Here is an 11,049-nt window from a genome sequence, read left to right as displayed (position 1 = left end):
CATCGACCAGATGACACATGTATTTCTTTGTCATTTTGTTCCATCGATCAACCGAGATACATATTTTACAATGTAAAATTCATGCATCCCATCCCTTCATGTTGTGTGACAAACAATCGAGTTACCTGCGGCGTTCTCGATTAATATATTTATACGAGTCATAGATTAGTTAGCATGTACATTAAATAGTATTGACATTAAAACACAATTCATACTATACATGAGTAACATGACCAAATTCGAATGTCTGTGGAATGGCTAGAAGATATAGATGTTGCTTCAAGCAGAAAAAAAGGAAGAAAGATGTGACATTCAGTTTGACTTGGTTAACAGTTATCTTAAGGCCCCTTTGAACAAATAGTGCAAAAATGTGACATTCAGTTTGACTTGGTTGCTGCCGAACTTGCTCACGATGAACTACAACTACAACAATGGGAAGAGGTGCGGCGACCCGGACGGCATCCACGTCAAGGAGGCTGCCTACTGCACGCGCTCCATCGCAGATGGATGGCTGGCTCAAGGGCAAATACTGCACTCCCAGCATCCCATCCTGCGCTGATCGATGATACTCCATTATTATCGTGTGCTAGCTATAATACTGACTTGTCTTTCTAGTCGCCACATCTTTCATACTGTGTTATAAAGTTATCCAAGAATTGTCTCGCTACAAAATCACATTTCCTTCATATCCAATTTGGCTCAAGACTAATCTGAATAAAATTAGTGCCAGTATGGTATACCGAAATAGTAAAAGGGGAAATAGTTCACAAATGGGAAACAATAAAGATTTTTTTTAAAGCACTAACCCTATAAAGAACTCCATAGCCTACATCTGAATTTGTTATATTTATTTCAAATATGATATATCGAGTTCAAAAATACATATGGACACAACAATGGTCAGCATATCCTCTCTTCTTCTAAAGAGTTAACGGAAAACTGTACACTGCAGAATGTTAAAATGAACGAGCAAAGCTAGCTAGATATGACACTTGCCGGGGTTGCATTGAGAATTAGACTCATGGATCCACAAGCTATACATTTCTTGCTGGATGAACGTCTTCATCTCATCTTAGAAGTGCAGTTTTCAGCGCGAACTATGATGAACTGCTGACACTTACAAGCTTCTCCCGTAGCTTTTCCAAGCGGGCCTGGACAAGGGAGTGTCAGCATAGAAAGTCTGCATCGCTAAATCATGCGACTGCAATCGGAACCATGAAATGCCAAAACTACAGTGCATTTTCAACACTAACCTTGAAAGACTTGGACCGACGAATAGATGGGTCAAGATCCAAGGCGCCTGCAAAAGCATCCTTTGCGGAGTGGTACTCTCCCAGTGTGAATAGTGCGTCCCCTCGCAACAAGTGAGACTGCATAGCCATGATACACAAGACCTTATGAAGACGGTATGCCCACAGAACTTGATGCTTCAGAAGCAAGAAGGCTGCATGCTTCTTTATTAAGAAAGCCAGGCATCAAACTACAAGTGTTTAATTGTCCAATAAACGGACATAAAAAAGAACAGCATGGAAATATTTCACATTCCGAACGAAGCTATGCACAAAGATGTTTTCAAAACAGTCTCCAAGATAACAAGAAAAAAGACAAGGCAATCTTTTTTGTTGCTTTGCGGGAAAAAAGACAAGGCACTCAAGTAGGCAGTTTGAAAGCATTAAACATGCGATGTCGTCTCGAAGCTTCAATGAAGCTTACTAACCTCCATCTATGTTTACAATTATTTTATCAGAATCACATCAGTACATGGTGCAGACTACAGATGTATGTATGGAATTATACTGCCTTTGATATCATACAAATGAACATCGTATGACGTTATGTTCACAGATAAGTTACTCATTATATTCATCTCGTCCACCAATATGATAAAAGTGAAAACCGTTTCACATTATGAGATGTAGTTGTTTTTACCAGCCATATGATGATGTCCCTTGTGCCCCTTGTGCTGCAAGGTTAAGCACTACAACTGTGTACTGCCTTCAGTCCATATTTGGTAACCACAGCCCTCAATTTTTCAAGTCATCGACTCATGATCAAGCATACTAAATGGTTTTTTCAATTCACTCCACTGTCATAGGTACTCATCATGGCTTTCCCCAACCTCAACTTACTACTGCGTTTCTAAATATAAGCCATTTTTAGAGATTTCAATACGGACTACAGACGGATGTATATAGACATATTTTAGATTGTAGATTCACTCATTTTGCTCCGTATGTAGTCCGCATTGGGATCTCTAAAACTGCTTATATTTAGGAACGGATGGAGTAGTTAACGCAAAGCTATCGGCACACGGTTTCTGACAGAAAATGGCCGTCCAATTCATAAACAATACACCATAGCTAACTAAGGATGCAGTATCATGAACAAGCAAAGGAGGTCAATCTACAAGTGACACCTGAGGAAAACTGGGAGCTATATATCCTTATCGCCTCCTCGGCATCCGTGAGCGCGCCGGTGGTACCCCCAACCCTATTCTCGCCTTACACCTGCAAAATTGCAACCAAGCATCACATGCCAAGCTCATCAGAGTTCACGTTTACACTGTCAGACGCTTTTTTTTGAACCGGGCGTAACCCCTTTTCATTACTCACATAACGGAAATACAACAATTCAGCAAACCGACCAGGAAACCAAAGAAAGGGGAAAGCGAGTCCAAAGCATCCCTGGGAAACCCACGATAAACACCCGTCATCGGGCAGTTTATCGCGGGGGAAAACCCAGCGACACCAAAATATCCACGCCAAGCTACCAGAACCATCAGGCTAAACAAAGTTACGCTCACGCAGGAGCCTAAACCTACTCACACCACCAGGCTACAAATACCAAAAGAGCCAAGAACAATGGACAGCATGTCTCAAGCGAAGAGAACTGGAGAGAAGCTCTTTGCCCGCACCCTTCAGTTCGTCCCTCCCGGAGCCGCACAGATACGCATCATGTTCAAAGCATTGATTCTCAGCATCTTAGCTCCCCTCTTCATTGCTTCACGGTCTTCTCCCATCATCAGACCTGCCCAATATGTAATATAACCACAAGTAACGTATATTACATCAAATGGAGATCTCAACCTCTTGAACTCAAAGGTGGTTCTGTTACGGCCAATGTTGAGGATATCGCTTATTGTTATTGTCTCGGTCAGCTAGGGATTAGAGATTAATCGAAAATCGGTCGATTAATCAATTTTATCGGTTGACTATTAATCGGATAATTTTTGCAAATCTCAGGTACCCAACACTAAAATACGCTATATTCAACACCAAAACAACATTAGATAGAAGTGTTACCTTAACTTCTAGGCTTTGAATCCTTGTATAATGACAAAAAAATAGGACACCAATACATATTGCGCAACAAGGTCCACAAAACATAAATAAACATAGTTTTTGCTAACATAGTGCTATGAATAGGTCTGATTTATCGGTAGATTCTCGATAAATCGCTTGTCAGAGTGATAAATCGGTCCAAAAGATAAATGGTGAAGATAAGGCATAATCTTATCGGTCACTCCTCGATTAGCGATAAATCGGAAGATTAATCGCTGAATCGGAAGATTGCTTGAACAATGGTTACGGCAATTCAACATAGCCCAACAGAGTGCAGCTAAGCCAAAGGTGTAGAACCTCTCTCCATCTGGAAGGAAACTATAGCACCAGGAAAAATACTGCCATATATTGTTCGGACACAGGTCCGTTCCCAGCATACATCCGACAGTCCTCCACATGACCCTAGCCACCGGACATGTGAAGAACAGGTGCTGGGCTGTCTCTCTGTTATCACAAAAGGAGCAGGAAGGATTCCCCAACCAATTTCGTCTTCTCATCACATCTCTAGTTAAAATGGAGTCTTGGAAAAGTTGCCACAGGAAAATTTGTATCTTGAGTGGAATTCTGGCTTGCCAGATCCACTTATAACTACAACCATCCAGGTTTCTTTCCAGGTAATTGTAAACTGATTTGGTAGTAAACTTGTTCTCTTTTCTCCCCAAGGACCATACAACCTTATCAGGTTCATTAGTGGTCGGCCACGAGGTCACCACTTTCTGCATTTCCCTCCACTGCTCTAGCAGAGGGGGGTGGAGACGCCTTCTAAAGAAATTGTCATCCACACCGTTTTTAAAGTTTGCAACCGTGATCCCTTGATCATTGCAAATGCTGTACATCGCATGGAATTGATCACATAAAGGGGGTTTATTATTGATATAATCATCCCACACTCTAGCAAGGTTACCAGATTTTAGAACTACCTTTCTCCCCACCAGGTAGTGTTCTTTGACTTTCATAATAGCCTTCCAAATAGGAGAATCACCAAATTTAGATTTAACTGAAACAATCATGTCTTTTTTGAGGTATATTTGGCTCGAATTATGTCTTGCCACAGCCCTTGATGTGTTTCCAACTTCCACCACCACTTGGTGAGGAGACTAATGTTTTGTTTATGCAGGTCTTTCACCCCAGGCCTCCTTTTTCCTTGGAGCGGCAAATTCTGGACCATTTCACCAAATGGTATCATTTCCGACCTTCATGCTCTTGCCAGAAGAATCGCTTACGGTGCTTGTCAAGTTTCCCAATCACTTTTTTCAAGAGTAAAAACATCGACATATAATAGAAAACTATGCTGGTTAAAGATGTATTAAGGAGAATCAAATGACCCCCCGAAGAGGCCGCATTCCCAATCTAGGATTCACAGCACTTAAGGAATCTCTCATCCAAGAAATCCCAGTCCAGACTACGTAATGTGGAAAAGCTGACCGGCACTGCCAAGTACTTCATAGGGAAGTGCCCAACGCTGCAGTTAAACATCTCAGAATAGAAGGCAATTGTCTCATCATCTCCCCCAGCACAAAGGATCACACTTTTCATGAAGTTAATCTTAAGGCCTAACATAAGCTCGAACATGCATAGAAGAAGTTTAAGGTTTACAGCTGCATCTTTGTCATGCTCGAAGCATATGACCGTGTCATCCACATACTGTAAGATGGCCACTCCCCCCAAGATCAAGTCCGGTGCGAGCCCAACACGTAGCTTCTCTTTTTGGGCATTGAGAACCATTTTCGAGAGGGTTTCTACAACAATATTAAACAAGAAGGGGGAATGAGGGTCGCCTTGGCGAACCCCTTTGTGGCTTTGAAAGTACGGGCCATTTTCATTATTGAGTTTAATACTCAAAGTGCCATTTCTGAGAATCTTATCTACCCAGCCACACCAGGTAAGTCCAAAGCCCCGATTGCGATGGCATTCAATAAGGAAGTCCCAAGTTATCTTGTCATATGCCTTTTCAGAATCCAGCTTCAACACCACACCAACTTTCTTCTTCTGGTGTGTGTGATGCAGCACTTCATGCAACGTAAGGATCCCATCCATAATATTCTTATGCTTAATGAAGACATTCTGATGTTTACTAATCAGCTTGTCTGCAAATATAGCCACCCTATTATCCAGCACCTTAGTAATAAGCTTATAGGGACATCTAAGCAGGCATATGGGGTGGTATTGCTGAATACGTTTAGCCCCATTAAGCTTTGGAATCAAGGTGATAATTCCAGAATTCAGACGGGCAACATCCAGGGTATTATTGTGAAATGCTTCAAAAAGCCGCATAATATCATTTTTGACGAAATCCCAACAGTGTTTATAAAACTCAGCTGGGATATTATCAGGTCCAGGAGCCCTATTGCTATCCATGCTAAATAAGGCTATCTTAACTTCCTCTTCAGTGAAAACACTAGTTAGGATGAGGTTGTCATCTTCAGTAAGTCTCTCATCACTAGACCAGGTTTCAGGAGAGAGGTGCAATAGATTTCTACTGGCCGGGCCAAAGAGTCCCTTATAATAGGATGTTGCATGCTCCAAAAGATCTTTAGTGCCTTCTATAACCATTTCCCCATCAACAAGGGATTGAATGGTGATTTTCCTCTTCTTTCCATTGGCTATACGATGGAAATAGGCTATGTTATGATCCCCTTTAAGTAACCATCGCTCGTTCGAGTGCTGAAGCCAGAAGAGCTCTTCATCAGCCAGAATATCATTGAGCTCAGCACTCAAGATGGTTCTTCTCTCATAAGACTCAGGATCCAGGGGCCAACCTCCTCCTTCAATCTCTTCCAGCTCCTTTTTAATCCATTTTTACTCTTTTTGGCATGGCCGAAAAGGTGGGAACCCCATCCTTTAAAGTATTTTTTGATACGTTTTAGTTTTATGTTTAGGATGTCAATAGGGTCCTCAGCTTGCACATGCTGCTCCCAGATCATCTTAGCTTTAGCATAGAATTCCTCATTCTTCAACCAGCTGAGCTCGAATCTGAACTCACGCAGGTGAATGGGACTATTTTTCAAGGGATTTGTTGTCAACAACAGAGGGTTGTGATCTGAGATATCTCTCACTAGTTTACGGACAACAACTAGTGGGAAAAGGTCTTCCCAGTCAAAGCTCATGAGCACACTATTGATCTTTTCGAACGTGGGGTGTCTCTGCTTATTGGTCCATGTGAATCTGCCTCCTCCCATATGAATCTCTCTAAGGTTCAGCGATTGAATGACACTGTTAAACCTATCCATATGCTGAGATCGATGGAGAGACTTGTTCTTGTCACTACTATCCCGTAGTATATTGAAGTCACCCCCAATCACATAAGGGGTTTTAATGTTGCCACAAAACGAGGTTAGTTCATCAAGGAACTCGTCCCTCTTCTCATCATGTGCTGCCCCATATACTACCACAAGGGTCCAAACACATTTGATTTTAGTGTCAAAAACTAGCCTACAGTATAGTTACCTGCCGCCCAAGACACATTTTCCAAGGTTTCTTTTCTGATTCCACATAGGATACCACCAGATTTACCAATGGAAGGGATCCAGTTCCAATTAAACCTCAAAGGGGTCGATCTTGCTAAGGTATCCGGGTACAAACTTATCCTTTTTCGTCTCTAGGATGCCCATAAAGTCGAGGGAGTGGTCTCTAATGATGTCAGAGAAGCAGGTAGTCCTCCCTCTTTTACCTGCTCCTCTACAATTCCAAAAGAGACCGTTCATTTTTTTCTTCTTCCTCCCCCCTTTTATGAAAGCTCTACTAGGAGGCTGAGTAGAGCTTCCAGATTCATTCTGTAAGGTTGCCCCATTTTTTTTGATTTCTGGTAACCGGCCTAACTATTACCACATTGGGTTTTCTTTCTCTCTTCTTCCTAGACCGCATCACAGTATATTTTTCCTCATCTACATTATTATCCACTTCTCACTTCATGTTCAGGGGTGTCTGATCCCCTTTTTCATTGGTATTGATCATTTTTCTATTATCTTTATCATGCTCATCAGCATTTACCGTCATTTTTTCCATGTCTCTACAGTTCTCAAGTTCTCTAAGGATATCCACACTAGTAAAATCAGTGTCTGGAATGTTAACTCCCATTTTAACAGCCCTGATAATAAGACCAGGATTGGATAGTGCATCAAAAGAGTTAAGGTTATGTGGTATACCTTGTTCGTATACCTTCTAGGTCTCGCTTTTTTGCTGCTGCCATAGCTTTTTCTTCAACCCTCTCCATCTTGTTCTGCGCATTGCGCAGGCTGAAGCGGAGGTTCTCCTCAGTCACAAGCAGAGGACCAGCCAACACCTCATTATCCATCTCGCCCTCAGGCATCTCAACCATGTACTCATTAGTGTTTGTCACACCAGTACCATAGTGACCAGTAACATCCACCACCTGATGAGATTTTTTAACGATGTCAGAGTAAGATTTTTTTGGCAAGCTCATGCAAATATCTGTAGGAATCTCAACAGGAGGCCTTACTTTTTCCTGAGACATTTCAAGCGCCATGGTTTCAATAAGGAGGGTGTTGTGGAGCGATTCATCTGAATCAGTGCTCTCTTGGGACTCCCGATTGGGTCTGGTTTACCTCCATGGGGAATGCAGGGAGATTTCCCTCCAAGCCCATGTGATAAGTCAGCCATATGAGCTCCAGGAGTCGAAGAGGGGGCGCTTGCACCTTTTCCTTCTCCCTTTTAGGATCTCTCACCAAGATCTGGTCCACCTCATAGTAAAAATCATAAAAGTGGTCTCCCAGGACAACTTCAGCTATCACAAGAATCTCGTCGACATTTCTGCATCCCAACCTAACCCGGACAGAGGCCGGGAGGTGTAGGGTAGCTGCATCAATTTCTAGGGGAACCCCGACCAGAGAAGCCACATAGGCCAAATTCCTTTCACTTCTTTTGTCTAAAGGGACATTGCTAACCTTAACCCATGCCACTTCCATCACCCCCTTGGCCCCAACTGCCGAAGACCAGTGCGTAGCATGAATAACAGCCCCACTGGTTTTAAGAGTGACTCTCCCCACATAGTAGATCTGTGCAACTGCACGAGGATTAGGGAAACGAACAATGAAGACCCCCGGCCCTATCATATGAGCAGAACACCTCCATCCAGTGGCTAGGTAGGCAGTTAGGTCGAATTCCATCTGACGAGTAGATGTTTCCCCTTCCATTATAGTAACAACAATGTTATTGGCCCTCATCTTAATCTAATTAGCAGTACAGGAGTCATGAATATAGTAAAATCCCTGCCCCTTAGACTGAAATGCGCACATAGGTGTCATACACTCCCAAGGAAGGAATTCAACACATACAGAAGCCAGATGTCCTAGCTGGCTGCAATGCTCACAGTAAGCTTGAGGGCATCGAGTGGGAGGGTGTTCATGCGCTTTGCAAATGGGGCAGGCATCTAGTTTCTTGGAAGGAGGCACCTGAGCAGGGTTTTTCTTTCCCTGAGTCCGAGGAGGTGAAGATGCAGCCTGGCGCCCGGCAGTGGTGTCACCCGAGCCCGACAAAGCTTGAGACTTTTGCACCCAGACCCCGTCGTCCTGGATCTCACGGCGGTTGGCACCCGCCGCCTCGTCCCAGCGCGAGTTGTCCCCCGACCCCGGCTGGATTGCTGGTGAGGTAGTGTTGGAGTGGTCGCCTCCATCTTCACGCCACGAGGAGAACTTGCTGTGGTCGCCTCCGCAGCCGTTGCCACGGCCGCTCTGGCGCCCTCCTCCGCGGTCCGAGCGGCCGCCGCCGCCACCTCCGCGTCTCTCTCCATGGAACCCACGCCCCACATCGTTCGCCATGGGTGGACTGGCTGTGACAGCCGCGAACAAACGAGGATCCCCCCACCCTTGCTCTCCCACCACTCAAATGTATTTGGAGTTTTGGATCTAGGGTTCTTCGCCGCCGCCTAGAAATGGGAGAAGGAAACCTCTAGGTCAAGGATCGGGTGGGGAGGGGACTTTATACCCGTGTTGTGGCCCCACTGGGTGGGGTGGATCGCCCACACGTGTCGCGTATCCGCCATTGATGGGTGGTTGGTGGGGTTTGGGTGCGCCCTGGTTCGACCCGACCCGATTGTGTGCAGACCCGTACGTCTCCCGTGTACCACAGCATCTCGCTCCATGTCGCGCAGCGCGCACGCCGGCGCGGTGGTCGCCGCCAGTAGCCGATCCCGCACCTTGGCGAAGTGGCAGGGGAAGGAGATCATGTCACCGACATTGATCTCTTCTCCCTCTCGAAGGAAGCGCGCGTCGATCGTGACACCGCGCGAGTCCGTGAGAACAAGGCGTAGCGCATCGTGTCGAAGCGTGAGAACCCCATGGTTGAACGACATCATGCGAGCAAGGTGGAGATCGGCGGCGTACGAGACTCGCCATCTCGAGTCGGGCGCGCCGCCATTTCCGCCGCTCGTGCTCGCCATCGTGTATCTGGTTGGCGTTGAAGTCAACTTCACACGCTAGCTAGTTCTCCAACCAAATTCAGCAGAGCAGAGTAGACCTGCCTCCATAGGCCAGATGCAGTCCACCGGGAGCATCCATTGCGATGCTCTAAGTACATACAAGCCATGGTAATCACTGAATCAGAACACTAAGCCGAGAACTGCATGCAGCTCTGTCCATGGCTTTATTCTGAAGAAGAAGGAGACAAAACAGCAGAGTACGCACCTCGGTGAAGAGGGCCTCCGCCTCGGCGGCTTTCCCGTCGGCGATCGCGGCCTCGGCCTTCTCCCGTAGGGCCAACGCGGCGAGCCCCGCTGCAGCGTCGAACTCGGCAGCGCCGAGGAGGTGCTCGAGGAGCCGCGCAGCGCGGGCCGCCATGCCCACGTGGCCGAACACGGCGTTACCGCGGCCCGGGATGGAGGCGCCGCAGCGGCCCAGGCACCCGCAGGATGCCAAGTCGACGCGCGGCGGGGGCGGCGAGAGCCCCTCGAGCGCCAGGAGCACTTCGCGCCCGCCCTGCCGCGCGCACGTGCGGTTCGTGCAGACCCGTAACTCCACCGCCCCCGCCGCGGCGCGTGGCGGCGCGGGCCCTCGCCGGCGCGGCGGGCGCGGCGGCCGGGAGGCGCAGGCTGCTCCCGCCACGGCCATCACCGTCGCCATGTAAGTACAGTATAGATGATGGAACGGCTTGGACAGTGGACGAGGCTGGCAAATAAATACATATAGGGTGATTTTTGCAATTTTGCACAGGTCGACGTGGCACTGGGCCCGGCCGCTCGCCTCGAAGCGGTGGGCGCTTTTGCCAAAACAGCCTCCCGTCCAGCCCGGTGCACCCGTCCATGAGGCAGCCCGTCGCTGACAGGAAGAGGTTCGGCGGGGTCAAGTTTGGGGAGATGGAGCGTGACTGCGAGCTGTTTTTATTGGGTGTGGGTAGGACTCATCTAGATCAAGGGCGCCCTCTTCTCCTCTCACCCTCTTCTCTCCTGGGGCGTCACCATCCCGCGGCTCCCCCTCGTCGGCGTCCCAGCCTCGTGCGGCTTCCCTCTCTCCCTCCCCCCTGAGGTCTCCTCCGAGCCCCTCGTCGGCGAGCCTCGTCCCCTCCCGCTCTGCGGCTCCCCCGTCCAGTGCCGCGGCTCCGGCTGCGCCCCGGGTTAACAGGTTTTGGGCGCTCGATTCGGATGACTCTGGCTCGGATTCTGAGGCTCTTCCCCCTCCTCCCCTTTCGGCTCAGGTGGGTGGGTCGTCGATGGCTCTGGCGGCGGGCCGCCGGCGGAAGTTCGCTCCGGGAGGTA

At 47.3% G+C, this 11,049-nt stretch overlaps 1 pseudogene; it reads right to left on the bottom strand.

Annotated features, from left to right (window-relative positions):
• Window positions 1-1,097: 1,097 nt before the first annotated feature.
• On the bottom strand, window positions 1,098-10,598 carry LOC123039558 (small glutamine-rich tetratricopeptide repeat-containing protein 2-like; annotated as a pseudogene).
• Window positions 10,599-11,049: the final 451 nt, after the last annotated feature.

Source organism: Triticum aestivum, chromosome 2B (assembly GCF_018294505.1).
Source record: "Triticum aestivum cultivar Chinese Spring chromosome 2B, IWGSC CS RefSeq v2.1, whole genome shotgun sequence".
Lineage (NCBI taxonomy): Eukaryota > Viridiplantae > Streptophyta > Magnoliopsida > Poales > Poaceae > Triticum > Triticum aestivum.
Note: the sequence above shows the minus strand (reverse complement) of the source record. Positions and strands in the feature narration are given on the sequence as shown.